At 41.1% G+C, this 13,960-nt stretch overlaps 1 protein-coding gene across 8 annotated transcripts in view; it reads right to left on the bottom strand.

Moving 5' to 3' along the window:
• Positions 1-13,960, bottom strand: part of UBE4B (ubiquitination factor E4B) — a 140,783-nt gene that overhangs the window by 3,910 nt on the left and 122,913 nt on the right. For 2 of the 8 annotated variants that reach the window (XR_009047531.1, XR_009047532.1), the window contains one exon: positions 879-9,042. The gene's annotated coding sequence lies outside the window, so the exon portion shown is untranslated. Of the gene's footprint in view, positions 1-878; positions 9,043-12,716; positions 12,865-13,960 lie in introns of those variants that run through there. The other 6 variants (XR_009047524.1, XR_009047521.1, XR_009047523.1 and 3 more) reach the window with 6 other exon arrangements.

The following is a 13,960-nucleotide window of genomic DNA, read 5'->3' as shown; positions in this document are numbered from 1 at the left end:
TGTGGAGAGGACTGAGGAGGAGTTCCCCTTGGCTGCCACAGTCTTTCTCAATCATCCTAAAGAAATCAACTGGAAAAGAAAAATGTTTTCATATCACTGACAGCCTCAATAGGTTGTGCTTTGAAAGGATGATAAAGCACAGCCTTTAAGACAAGGCATCTCCAAGGAAGAAGGTAAGCATTTAGCTCTATGATATTTATATAAACAGCTGACTCTGTACTTATAGCTCAAAATTAACCCTACTTAATCATAATGTGCTTTCCTTTATAAGAGCTCAAAGATTTTTTTTTAAAGCCATTACATCAGCAATTTCTTCCCATCCACGTAATGTTGAAAGGTAACATGCTCATTTTACAAGGACACGGAAAGCTACAGAAATAATCTCCAAAGGCTATCAACCCACCAGTGAAGTGAGCAGAGAGAGGCCTGGGGATGACACAAGCTCTCACAACAGCCCATTCTGTCTGTCTGTCTGACTGTCTGTCTCTGTCTCTCTTTCTCTCTCTCTCTCTCACACACACACACACACACACCTTGCACTGAAAGAGCTTCAAGGTGTCACAGGGTTCAAGATACCATGCTTTTGTTTTTGTTTTTTAATCACAAGCCAGCCTGCCTCTCCACTTCCTACCTTTCAATTAGTGGCAATTTATCCAATGCGATTAGCTTTCAACAAAACAGCATAAATAATTTAAACCACCATAAAAAGTGATACACGATACAATAGGATGGAAGATTTAAAGGAAACTGTCTCCTGGAAAATGGGAGCACCAGCATTCCTGTATTCATCCCAGAATCCCACAGGGTCTCGAAACAACTGAAGCAAAGCCCTTGCCCATGTTTCTTTATTTTTTGAGGCAAAATACTCCAAAGAGTACCTCACAGGGAGAAATAGATGAGCCTCAGTGTTTTCAATTGGCAGCTGTGTAGTTGCAGGCAAGTAATGGAACCCCTCTGAATCTCACTTTCTTCACCTGTGGGATGAGACATAATCCAGTCTGCACCATTGTATATAAGAGACTTGAGCATCCGTGGATTTTGTTATCCATGGCGGTCTGTAGCCAACACCCCACAGACACTGAGGGACGACTGTAGTATCTACCACAAGCATTCCTGGGAGAACACCAGGGATTCCCAACTCCCAGGCCATGGACTGGTACCAGTCCCAGGGCCTGTTAAGAACCAGGCCGCACAGCAGGAGGTGAGCGGTGAGCAAGTGAAGCTTCATCTGCCACTAGCTCCCCATCACTCCCCATCGCTCCCATTACCACCTGAACTATAGCTCACATCACCGCCTGGACCACCTCTCCTTACCCCCCCACCCCCACCATCCATGGAAAAACTGTCTTCCACAAAACCAGTCCCTGGTGCCAAAAAAGGCTGGGGACCGTGGATCTACACCACTGAACCCAGCCCTGGAGAGGCCAGAATAGAGATTGAGGCAGAGACTGAGAAGCTATATAAAAGCTGAGAAATCCGTGAGGAGACACAGGTAGTTAGGCTCCGGAATAGAAGGTGATGGCAGCCTGACCCCACTGTTCCTCTCTCTTCCTCCCTTCCCGAAGTACCAGGTGATCATAAGCACAGTGAGAGCGCTGCTGGGGAAGAGGCAGAAGAAGATCTTTTTCCTTTTTTGGCCACACCATGCGGCTTGCGGGATCTCAGTTCCCCAACCAGGGAATGAACCCACACCCCGCCCCCGGCAGTGAAAGCACCAAGTCCTTACCACTGGACCACAAGGGAATTCCAACAAGAAGTTTTCCTGACGGGCAGTGTGGCCTGTTGGGATGACAAATGGGGACTCATGAGACCTATAATGTAATGCCACCAACTCTACCCCCAATACACACACACACACACACACACACACACACACTCAGTCACCAGGAGGGCACACACTAGGGCCTGAGCTTTAGCCCTGCTCCCTACACATTACCATTACCATCTGGTAACTTATTGTGCCCAGAGGTATATGAGCTCATGAGAAAATAACTATACATTGAAGGAGCAAGACAGCTATAACATAAATCAGAGACCATACACTGAACAACTTATATTAGAGGAAGCAGAATTAATGGACTAAGACACAACAAAAATTTCCAATAAGCATAATAAATATCTTCAAAGAGATAAGCTACTGGTAATAGGTAATGACATAAGCAGTTATTTAAAAAAACTAATTGGAATACAGTGTTCAACAGGAAAATGCATACGAAGAGGGAATTCGTGAGTTAGAAGATCAGATTGAGAAATTCCACTGGAAGACATTAAGAAGGGACTAAGAGGGGAAACATTAAAAAAATGTGTATATGTATATGTAAAGAGAGAAAGAAGTGGCATCATAGGTTATAATGCTGAATCACTGATGTATGCAATACAGTGACTTTGAAAATTGACATCTCAAATATAGAGAAAAAGTCAGTGAGGAAGTTACTAACACCAGAAAAAGATAGTACAAAAAAAGAAAAACTATAAACCAATATAAATATTAGATATAGATAGATGTAAAAATTCAACAAAATTTTAGCAAATTGAGCCAAACAATATATGAAAAAAATAATACATGATGTTCTAGTGGGATTTCTCCTAGGATGGCAAGGTTTAACATTCAAAAATTAATCAGCATAGGGGACTTTCCTGGTGGTCCAGTGGTTGAGACTTTGCCTTCCAGTGCAGTGGGGTACAAGTTCGATCCCTGGTCAGGGAGCTAAGATCCCACATGCCTTGTGGCCAAGAAACCAAAACATAGAACAGAGGCAATATTGTGTCAAATTCAATAAAGACGTAAAAAAAAAAAATGGTCCACATGAAAAAAAAATCAAAAAAAAAAAAAACATCAGTGTAATTTATCATATTAACAGCCTAAAATAAAAAACACTATATTAACCTCTCAATAGATGCAGAAAATGCATTTGACAAAAATCCAAGATCCAAAATCCAACATAGCCTGAAACATATTCAAGAATGTTCATAGCCACGTTATTTATAATAGTTCCAAACTGGAACTACAAGTGTCCATCAACAGTAAAATGGATAAAAAATATTTTGGTATATTTATACAATGAAATATATATAGTAATGAAAATGAATGAGTCATAGGTAATGCCACAATACTGACTACACTCATTCTCACGATGTAATATTGATCAAGAAAAGTCAGATTTAAATATATTAATATAAAATTTCAAGGCAGGTAAAATTAAACTCTACTGTTTAGGGATGTATACCTAGGTGACAAAACCATAAAGAAAACTGAGGAAGTGATTATCATAGAAATCAAGATAACGCTTACCTGTGGATGGGGGTTGGGAGTGTTGTGATGGGGAACAAGCAGTGAACGGGCTTCTGGGACCCTGGAAGTGTTCCGTGTCTTTGCCTGAGTGCCAGTCACACAGGTACAAACTTGATAATAATTCACCAAGTTGTACATCTGTGTTTCAGGCACTTTTCTGAATAGGTGTAATCTTTCATAATAAAAAGGTAGGGAGAAAAACAAGGCAAAGGAAAGACACACGAGGCAAACTTATAAATCAAAACAACACCACAGAAGCAATTTTAATATTGGATAAGATAGAAATTAAGATGAAAAACTTCATAAGATACAAAAAGATGGCAAAAGGAGAGATAATGAAAAAATCTAATAAATGAGTATATCTTCCTTACAACATAGCCTCAAAAGATATAAAGCAGCCTTTTCTCACCTTCTGAGATGGCCCACATTCTGTCTGTGGAGTGTGTCTGTCTCTGAATAAATCTGCTTCTTACCTATCCCTGTGTCTCTCACTGACTTCTTTCTGCCATGAGACATCAAGAACCTGAGCTTCATTAAGTCCTGAAACCAGATGCCATCAAGTACCTCTATGTTGGCCTTTTCTAACTCCAACAGACTTTGAGTTTTGGTCTGCATCCTACCACCTCGCCCAGTGCATGCCACATAGCTGTGACAGGTCTTATGTGCTGCATGCAGGATCTTTAGTTGTGGCATGTGGACTCTCAGTTGTGGCATGCATGAGGGATCTAGTTACCCGACCGGGGATCAAACGTGGGCCCCCTGCTTTGGGAGCATGGAGTCTCACCCACAGCAAGTCCCCACATCCTTCCTTTTAATATGCTTTCTTCTTTCTCTTTAATTAAAATAGTGTAAAATTTTATTCTGTAAAAAAAAAGATATAAAGCAATTACCAATAAAATCACAAAGAGAAATAGATGGGTCCATTTGGAATGGAGGGGACTTCCCCGGTGGTCCAGGGGTTAAAACTGCAAGCTCCCAATGCAAGGGGCGCAGGTTTGATCCCTGGTCAGGGAACTAGATACCGCATGCCGCAACTAAAGGAAAAAAAAAAAGATCCCACATGCCACAATAAAGATCTTGCACATGGCAACGAAGATCCTGTGTGCTGCAACTAAGACCTGGCACAGCCAAATAAATTAAAAACAACAACAACAACAACAAAAACCAATTAGAATAGAGATTTTATCATACAGTTTCAGAAATAGATGCATCAGAAACCAGACAAAAAAAGTAAGCAAAAATAGAGAAAATTTAAATAACACAATTAGTAAGCTGGAGTTAGTAAATAACTATAGATTTTTACACCTAATAAACAGAAAATACACACTGAGATACATGGAACAGTTACAAAACTTAATCATACACAAGGCCCCAGGGAAGCTTTCATAGATTCCCAAGAATCAACATCATTTTGACAATTGTTTCCAGAGCACAATCCAATAAAATGAGAAATAGATTTTAAATTGATTTAAATGTAACTATAGATGTGTGTCTAGAAGCTTTAAAAATACTACTAAATAACACTTGAAAATAAAATCATAAAAGGGATTATAAAAGACAGAAATGAATAACAATATAAACACTACATGTCCAAGCTGGTGGAATCCAGTGGAAACAGTACTGTAGAAAAATTTGTAACTTTAAATACACTTATCAGAAAATAAGAGAGAAAATATGTGTTCAATTCAAGAGGCTAGAAAAAGAGCAAATGTAAACCCAAAGAACAGAAAGAGAGGGAATAAAAAGGTTAAGAACAAAGAACACAATAAACCAAGTTACCCACATCACAAGTTAGTTCTCACCAGGATGGTGGTTCCTTTTAAGACCTCTGGGAGGAATGGTACCTGGAAGAGAACAGGAGGGGGCTCCGGGGTTCTGGTGATGTTTCTGGACCAGGTGCTGATTGCATGGTTGGGTTCATGCCCAGTCAGGGAGCTGTTGACTTAGGATATATGCACTTTTCTGTATGTATATTATGCTTTGATAAGAAATACAATAGCTGGTTCTTTGAAAAAAAATTAATAAGCTAGAGAAACATCTGATAAGAATAATAAAGAAAAAGAGAAATGATGTAAATAAATACAATTTGCAATGAGAAAGGGAAAATAACTACAGACATAAATATAATAAAAGGGAATATTATGTTGAGCTCTGTCTGTAATAACCATTAAAGAAAATGACATGTTCCTTAGATGTCCCTACTGCCCCTAACTGTATCCCACAACAAAAAAGCACCAGGTTTAGATTATTTGAGGGAGGTCCTGTCAATCTTTCAAAGTATACATGACCCCTATCATCTAAGTTTGTTCCAGAAAACCAAAAAAAGGGAAAGATCAAATGTCATCTTCTCAGGGGTCTTACCTGTTCACCCCCAGTAAAACTGGAACCCACTCACTTCCCTCTTCCCTGTTTTATTTTTCTCCTTAATATTTGCCACCATCCATCATACTGTATATTTTACTTATTTATCTTATTTATTGTCTGTTTCCTCTCATTGGAACGTAAATTCCATGATGACAGGACTTCTGTTTTCCAGCATCTGGAACAGTATTTGTCACATAATGACTCTCAGTGAATATCTTTGAAATATTTACTCAATGAATAAAATATCCTCAAGTAATTTTGAGGAGCTAGTAAAATCTTTAATTACAAAACTGAGAATGAAATGTAGAAAAGGAAAGTATGGGTTCATTTCATCTCTGCTAATGAGAGCAAAAATCCTAAATAAAATATTCATCAGCTGAAACTGATCATGCAGGAATGCAAGAATGGTTTAAGATAAAAATATTTGAGTGTAATTCTTAGCAATAATAATGAAAATCACATGAGTTGAAAAAAAGCCCTTCGTAATTTTCAATATTTACCATAGAAACTTTCTTTCTTCCTTCCTTTCTTCCTTCCTGCCTTCCTTCCTTCCTTCTTTTTCTTTCTTTCTTTCTTTTTTCTTTCTTTCTTTTTCTTTCTTTCTTTCTTTCTTTTTCTTTCTTTCTTTCTTTCTTTCTTTCTTTCTTTCTTTCTTTCTTTCTCTCTCTCTTTCTCTCTCTCTTTCTCTCTTTCTCTCTCTCTTTCTTTTCCTTCCTTCCTTCCTTCCTTCCTTCCTTCCTTCCTTTCCTTCTTTCTTTCCTTCTTTCTTTCTTTTTCAATTTTTGGCTGCATGACATGTGGGATCTTAGTTCTTGACCAGGGATCAAACCCTCCTCCCCTGCACTGGAGGTGCAGAGTCTTAACCACTGAACTTCCAGAGAAGTCCAGAAATTTTCTCAAAATAAAAAATAGAAGGAAACTGCACAACTTGATACAGACTATCTCCCAAAAACCTACCTTAAAAAAAATCACATGCCTTAAAACATTAAAAAAATTTTTTTTTTTTGTAATTTGGTTGCACTGGGTCTTCATTGCAGCATGCATGTGGGATCCAGTTCCCTGAGCAGGGCTCAAACCCAGGCCCCCTGCATTGGGAGCACAGAGTCTTAACTACTGTACCACCAGGGAAGTCCCTTAAAAATTTGTTTATATACACTCCCATTTAGTTCTGGAACAAAGCAAAGATGCCTAGTCTGACTTTTTCTGTTCAACGGGGTGCTGAAAGCTCTTACCAATGTACTAAGAAAAATGAGTGGTATAAAAAGTGGAAAGGAAGAGGCAAAACTATCTTTATTTGCAGATACATTTATCTACATAGGAGACCCCATCAGAATCCCAGAATTAATAGAAATAATAAGATTGATAGATAAAAGATAAACTTCAAAAAATCATATCTCCACACCAATAATATCCAACTAGAAAGTATAGTAGAAAAGGTATCTTTTTCATCATAAAACTAAAGTAAATTGGACATAACCTAACATATGCACAAAACCATTACAGAGAAAAATTTAAATCTTTATAGTAGAATATTAAAAACAAAATAAAAGATATTTACTAAGCTCATAGATAAGACAACCTAGCATTTGTAAAGTCTAGGAATGATTCCCAAATTACTTTCTCTAATCTGGACCTTTGCCATGAACTTAGGCTCAAACATCCAGTTCCCTATTTGACATAGCCATTAGGATGGCTAAAGTCACCTTCAATTTAAAACGAACAAAATGGGAATTTCCCCAGTGGTCCAGTGGTTAAGACTTGTCACTTCCACTTCAGGGGGCACAGGTTCCATCCCTGATCGGTGTGGGGGGAAAGCAACTGAATTTCCCTACTCCCAAATTACTCTTCTTTCAGTCTTCCCCTTGTAAGTAAATGGCAACTCCATCTCTCAAGCTGTTCAAGCCAAAAATTTCCGGCCAGATTTAATCCCCTTTTTTTCTGTCTTTCTTACATCCAGGCAATCAGCAAATCCTTTGACTCTGCCTTCAGAATATTTCCAGAATCTCCATATGTCACACCTCTGCTGCCACTGCCCTGATGTAAGCTTCCATCTCTTTCCTGAACTGCCGCACTAGCCTTCCACTTGGAGCCCTGACATCTGTGTTTTTACACCTGCCATCCCCTTTTCAATCTATTTTGCACAGCAGCCAGAGCTGATAATGTGAATGAATGTTGGGTCGTGTCACTCTTTTGCTCACACCTTCCAATAGCAATCGCTGTCACTCAAGGTAAAGCCATAGTCTTTGCAATGGCTTATCGTGTGTAGTCACCATCTCTCCAGCCCTCTCAGTTTCTCTAACCTCATCTCCTGCTGCTCACAGCTTGTTCACTTCTCTCCAACAAACTGACCTCTTTTTTTTCCCTTAAACGTAGCAAGAGAACTCCAGCAGTAGCGTCTGCATTTGCTTGTTTCCGCTGGCTGGACCACTCTTCCCACAGATCTTTGCAGGCCTCTCTTTATTACTTTCAAGATTTTTTTCTTTTCTTCTTTTTTTGGCCATGTGGCTTGTGGGATCCTAGTTCCCTGACAAGGGATCGAACTCAGGCCCCCTGCAGAGGAATTGCCGAGTCCTAACCACTGGACAGCCAGGGAATTCCCCACTTTCAAGATTTTTTTTTAAATGATACTTTTTCGGAGAGACCTTCCCTGACCACCCCCTAAAAGTGAAAGTTTCTCATACACTGCTGGTGAGAAGGTAAACGGTACATCCCCATATATAGCAAAATTGGAATTTTGTATACTCCTTGATCATCCAATTCCATTGCTAGGCATATATATCTCTTTCTCTCTCATATGTTTGCACATGTACAAAATGATACTTTTACAAGGTTGTTCACTGCTGCACTGCTTGAGGTAATCCAGATTGCAATCAGCCCAAGTGCTATCAATAGATGACTTAGTGGTAATAGAATATTTGTGCTGTTGGGAGAAAAAAAAAAGATCCCAGGGTATATTTTACGTGGAAAAAAGCAAGAAGCAAACAGCGTAGAACTACCATTTATGTTGAAAAAGAAAACTGGTAACAGGGGTGGGAGGGGTCTTAGGAGGCTGGAGGACTGGGGTAGGAAGGAGGAGCCAGTCCTCTCTCTCAGTATTTTTTTTGGCATTTCTTGCATTTAGAACTGTTTGTACATATTTCCTATTCAAAAGATTAAAGTCAAAACTGTAAGGTCCTGAAACCACGTTCATGTGTTTGAAACTTGAGAAGGCTGGTCACTGCTTGACACTGTGAATACACCAAACACCACTGAGTTTTATACATTAAGATCGTTAATTGTGGGACTTCCCTGGTGATCCAGTGGTTAGGACTCAGCACTTTCACTGCCATGGGCCTGAGTTCAATCCCTGGTTGGGGAACTAAGATTCTGCAAGCCGTGTGGCGCAGCTGAAAAAGAAAAGATGGTTAATTGTATGTTATGTGAATTTTACCTCCAAAAATCTATAGATTAAAAATATAGGTGGATGGACTTCCCTGGTGGCACAGTGGTTAAGAATCCGCCTGCTAATGCAGGGGACACGGGTTTGATCCTTGGTCCGGGAAGATCCCACATGCCGCAGAGCAACTAAGCCCGTAAGCCACAACTACTGAGCCCATGTGCCACAACTACTGAAGCCTGTGCGCCTAGAGCCCGTGCTCCACAACATGAGAAGCCACTGCAATGAGGAGCCCATGCACCACAACGAAGAGTAGCCGCTGCTCACCACAACTAGAGAAAGCCCGCGCACAGCAACGAAGACCCAACGCAGCCAATAAATAAATATGGATATAACAATACTAAAATTCAGAACTTCCATTCAAACAAAGAAGATTGCAACAAACCTATCAGAGATAACACTTTGAGGGAAGATATTCCCAACATCTAAAACTGACTGAAAGTAAATTCTAGAAAATACAAAAGAATGCCAACAAAACAACAAGAAAAGGGGCAGGAAAACACACAGGATTGTCATTTTACAAAAGCGAGAAACCTGTGTGGATGATTGCATTTTCTAAGATGGCTCAGTGAGATCTCCCATCACATGCTCTTCTTAAAATATGACGCTGGAATTCCTCCAGTTGAGAGGTGGGGCCTGTGTTCCTTCCCCTTGAACCTGGGCAGGCCTCTGACCATATATGACTTCTGAGGCTGCTAGGTCATAAAAGACCGACTTCTTCCCGGTCCTCTGGGGTACTAGCTCTTAGGACCTGGTACGTGAAAGTAAAAGCCCCAGAGAGGTCATGTGTAGGTGTTCCAGCCAACAGTCCCAGCTGGGTCCCAGCCAACAGCCAGATGTGAATAAGGAATGTTTAGGATAACTCTGGCCTCAGCCACTATGATTGTAATGGCCTAAGAGTCCTTGAGCAAGGACTGCCTTGCTGAGCTCAGCCCACCCCAGAACCAAGATAGATGATATTTAAATAATAACTGCTGTTTTAAGCCATTATATCTGTTTAGCAGCAAGATTTAGGTTCTGGAAGTGGGTGTGCTTATAACCAAGCCTGAAACATGTGGCACTGGCTTTTGGACTGAATGGTAGACAAATAACATTGAGGAGACTATTAATGAGGACTTCAGGGCATCTAAGAGGCTTTACAGAAAAGTAAGTAAATGTTATTGGAAGCTGGAGAAAAGGGAACGCTTATTATGGAGTGGTGGAAATTTTGGTAGCACTGTCATCTGTGGTAATGTGAAGAAAAGAAAAGTACCTGGTGAACTCAATGATCTAGGTAAGGAAGTTTCAAGGCAGGGATAATGAATGTGTTGCTTGGCTTCTTTCATATATATATCTATATATCTATATATGAGTCAAAAATTATCCACACTCCGGTTATATTAAAATTTCTGTTGGCTGCACTGTCTTATCAGCACTTTCCGTTCAAGGCTACTGTCTCCCCAGTCACTGCTCTGCAGATGTGAACATGTTACATCAAGTTCATTTGTAACTGTGGTGTGAGCAAAAATGGATGCCCTACTTGTGATTTGCACGGAAGAGCAGTGTGCATTGATTTTTTTTGTGTGGTCTGAGGGTGTATCTGGTGCCGTTATTGATCAAAGACTTTGTGTGCAGTATGGAGACAGGGTTTAGTCGTGAAGAAGTGTGTATGAATGGATAGAGAAGGTCAAGGAAGGTTGCACAGGTGTTAGCCATCAAGAAGGAGCTGGACGCCCGTCCACATGAAGACGTGAAGACAGCAGTGCATTTATGGTTCGCAGCTCGGCCTAAAATCTTTTTTAATGAGGGAATACGAAAGCTTGTTGGCAGATCCACAAAGTGTATTGAAAAGCACGACGATTATGTTGAAAAATGATGTATTTGTCTTTCCTAAAAGTTAATTAAAATAAATTCTCCAGCCAGAGTGTGGATAATTTTTGACACACCCTTGTGTATATATGTTGTTGTTGTTTGTTTATTTATTTACTTCTTGGCAGCATGGGGTCTTAGTTGCAGCATGCAGGATCTTCATTGAGGCATGCGGGATATTCCATCGCAGCGCACAGCCTTCTCTCTGGTTGTGGTGGGCACGTTCGCTCTCTAGTTGTGGCACATGGGCTCCAGGGCACGCAGGGTCTTTTGCTGAGCTCAGTAGTTGGGGCATGCACGGGCTTAGTTGCCCCGAGGCATGTGGGATCTTAGTTCCCCTATTAGCAATGGAACTCGCATCCCCTGCAGTGGAAGGTGGATTCTTTACCACTGGACCATCAGGGAAGTCCCTCACTTGGCTTCTTCTTATTGCCTATGGAAGAATGGCTTCTGGGCAGAAATCAAGTAGAGATCACCGTCAGGTAAACATCTAAAGATGAGGCCAAGAACATGACTCTAAAATCCTTTGTGAAGATCTCAGAAAGATTGAAGGGTTTCACAAGAAATTCAAAATAGAAAAGAGTTTATCATGAAGACGTTTGTGGCTGTGGCTTTTGTCTAGAAGAGTAAACCCCAAGAAGATTCATAGAAAACTCACAAAATTTAAAGAGAACTATTTTGAGGAAAGTACCTCCAGCTTAAATGAGAAGGGACAGAAAAAGTACAGCATGAAAAGAGACTTTGGAACGCAATCTCTTTACAAACAGGAAAGAAACGGGGAAGGGTACGTAGGTGCAATTCAGTTTTCTTACGGAAAAGGAAGAAAAGATTCAGAGGCAAAAACCAAGAGTCCTTTACAGGCTGTAGGACTGACACCTGAACAAGGAACTGGTAACACAAGCCTAACTGGATTTCAGGATTACCATGGACTGACGACTCGTGTGTGTTCCCACTTTCCAACTTTTTGAACAGGAGCATCTGTAATGGTTTTTCTACCCCTGTCCCATCACAGTACGCTCTGTGTGTGGAGGTACTTGTATCTTTAGTTCACATATCTTTAGGTCCAGAGGAATGGCACTCAATGGTACCCAGAGAATCAGATCTAAGGAGGCTTATCTATACCTAGGCTTGATTTGAAGGACAAGACAATGGACTTCTAGCTGATGTCATAATGGGATGAAATTTGGGAGTCTTAGAGAAGGGATGAACATATTTTACACATAGGAAGAGTGTAAATTGTTATCAGAGATGGAATATGGCAGATCTTATTTTGCAAGATGGCCAGGACATCTCCCATCCCAGATGTTCTTCTTACAGTGTGATGTTAACACCTTTCCAACATAAGGTGGGCTCTATATTCTTCCTCCTTAAATCCAGGTGGGGGAACTTCCCTGGTGGCGCAGTGGTTAAGAATCTGCCCGTTGGTGCAGGGGACGTGGGTTTGATTCCTGGTCCGGGAAGATCCCACATGCCACAGAGCAACTCTTAGTTGCCACAACTACTGAGCCTGCAATCTAGAGCCCGTGAGCCACAACTACTGAGCCCAAGTGCCACAACTACTGAAGCCCGTGCACCCAGAGCCCATGTTCAGCAACAAGAGAAACTACTGCAATGAGAAGCCCGTGCACCACAGCAAAGAGCAGCCCCCACTTGCCGCAACTAGAGAAAGCCCAAGCACAGCAGTGAAGACCCAACACAGCCAACAAATTGAAAAAAAAAAAAAAATCCAGATGGGCTGGTGACTAAGGCAGAAGTGCCACTATCTTACTTCCAAACCTGGGTTGTAAAAGGTGATACAGCTTCTGTCTGGTCTTTGCAGGTGCCTGCTCTTGGGACCTCCAGAACCGTGGGAGATAAAATCACTGTTACTTTATCAAGCCACTGAGTTTGGGGGTATTTGGTTATGCAGCGATAACTGATGCAACTGGAATGACAAACAAATATACGAAGAGATCATTTATTCAACAAATATATTGGGTATTTACTCTGTGCTAGGCACTCTTCTAGGTGCTGGGGATACAGAACAGACTAAAATCTCTGCCCACATGGGGCATACATCCTAATGGGGGAGATAGATTATAATCAAGAAAACAACAGACTTGTTAATGATGAATGCCAAGGAGAAAATGCAAAGAAAGGGACTAGCAAAGGACAGTAAAGGTGGGTGAACGAGTTGCAATTTTAAAAAGAGTGAACATGGGACTTCCCTGGTGGTCCAGTGGTTAAGACTCCATACTCCCAGGTTCAATCCCGGGTTCGATCCCTGGTCAGGGAACTAGATCCCGCGTGTTGTAACTAAGACTTGGCACAGCCAAGAAAAGAAAAGAAAAAAAAAGTAAACAAGGAAGGGCTCGAAAAGGTGATTGATTGATTGACTGATTGATTTATTGGCTTGTGGGATCTTAGTTCCCCAATCAGGAATTGAACTCATACCCCCTGCAATGGAAGTGCAGAGTCTTAACCACTGGGATGCCAGGGAAGTAGCTGATTTTTGAGTAAAACCGAAAGCAAATAAGGGAGTGAGTGATCCATGTGGTTCTCTGTTGGAAGAAGACTCCTTGTAGAGGGAGGAGCAAGTACAAGGGCCCCAGAAGGGGTGGAGAGCGTGTCTACTCTTTAAGGAGGACGATGAGGCCAGTATGGCTTAGTGGTTGGAGTAAGCGTAAGTTACAGGATGTGAAGTCAGAGAGATAATGTGTGTGTGTGGTGGTGGGGGGGAGGGGGGGGGTTGTAAGGACTTCTTTTATTCTGAGGGGATTAGGAAGCCACTGGAGGTTTTTGAGCACAGGAGTGACATAACCTCAGTTAAGATTTAAGAAGACTGCTTCAGCTGCTGTTTTGAGAAAGCAGGACATGGGAGAAACAGAGACCAGTTACGATGCTATTGCAATAATCTGGGAGACTGTGAACGATGACTCAGGCCAATAACAGCAGCAGACCTGGTGAGAAGTGATTGAATTCCAGGTACATTTTATAGGCAGAGCTGAGAAATCTGTGGGCAGACTGGATAGGAAAACAGC

This window comes from Hippopotamus amphibius, chromosome 1 (genome assembly GCF_030028045.1).
Source record: "Hippopotamus amphibius kiboko isolate mHipAmp2 chromosome 1, mHipAmp2.hap2, whole genome shotgun sequence".
In the NCBI taxonomy this organism is placed as follows: domain Eukaryota; kingdom Metazoa; phylum Chordata; class Mammalia; order Artiodactyla; family Hippopotamidae; genus Hippopotamus; species Hippopotamus amphibius.
Note: the sequence above shows the minus strand (reverse complement) of the source record. Positions and strands in the feature narration are given on the sequence as shown.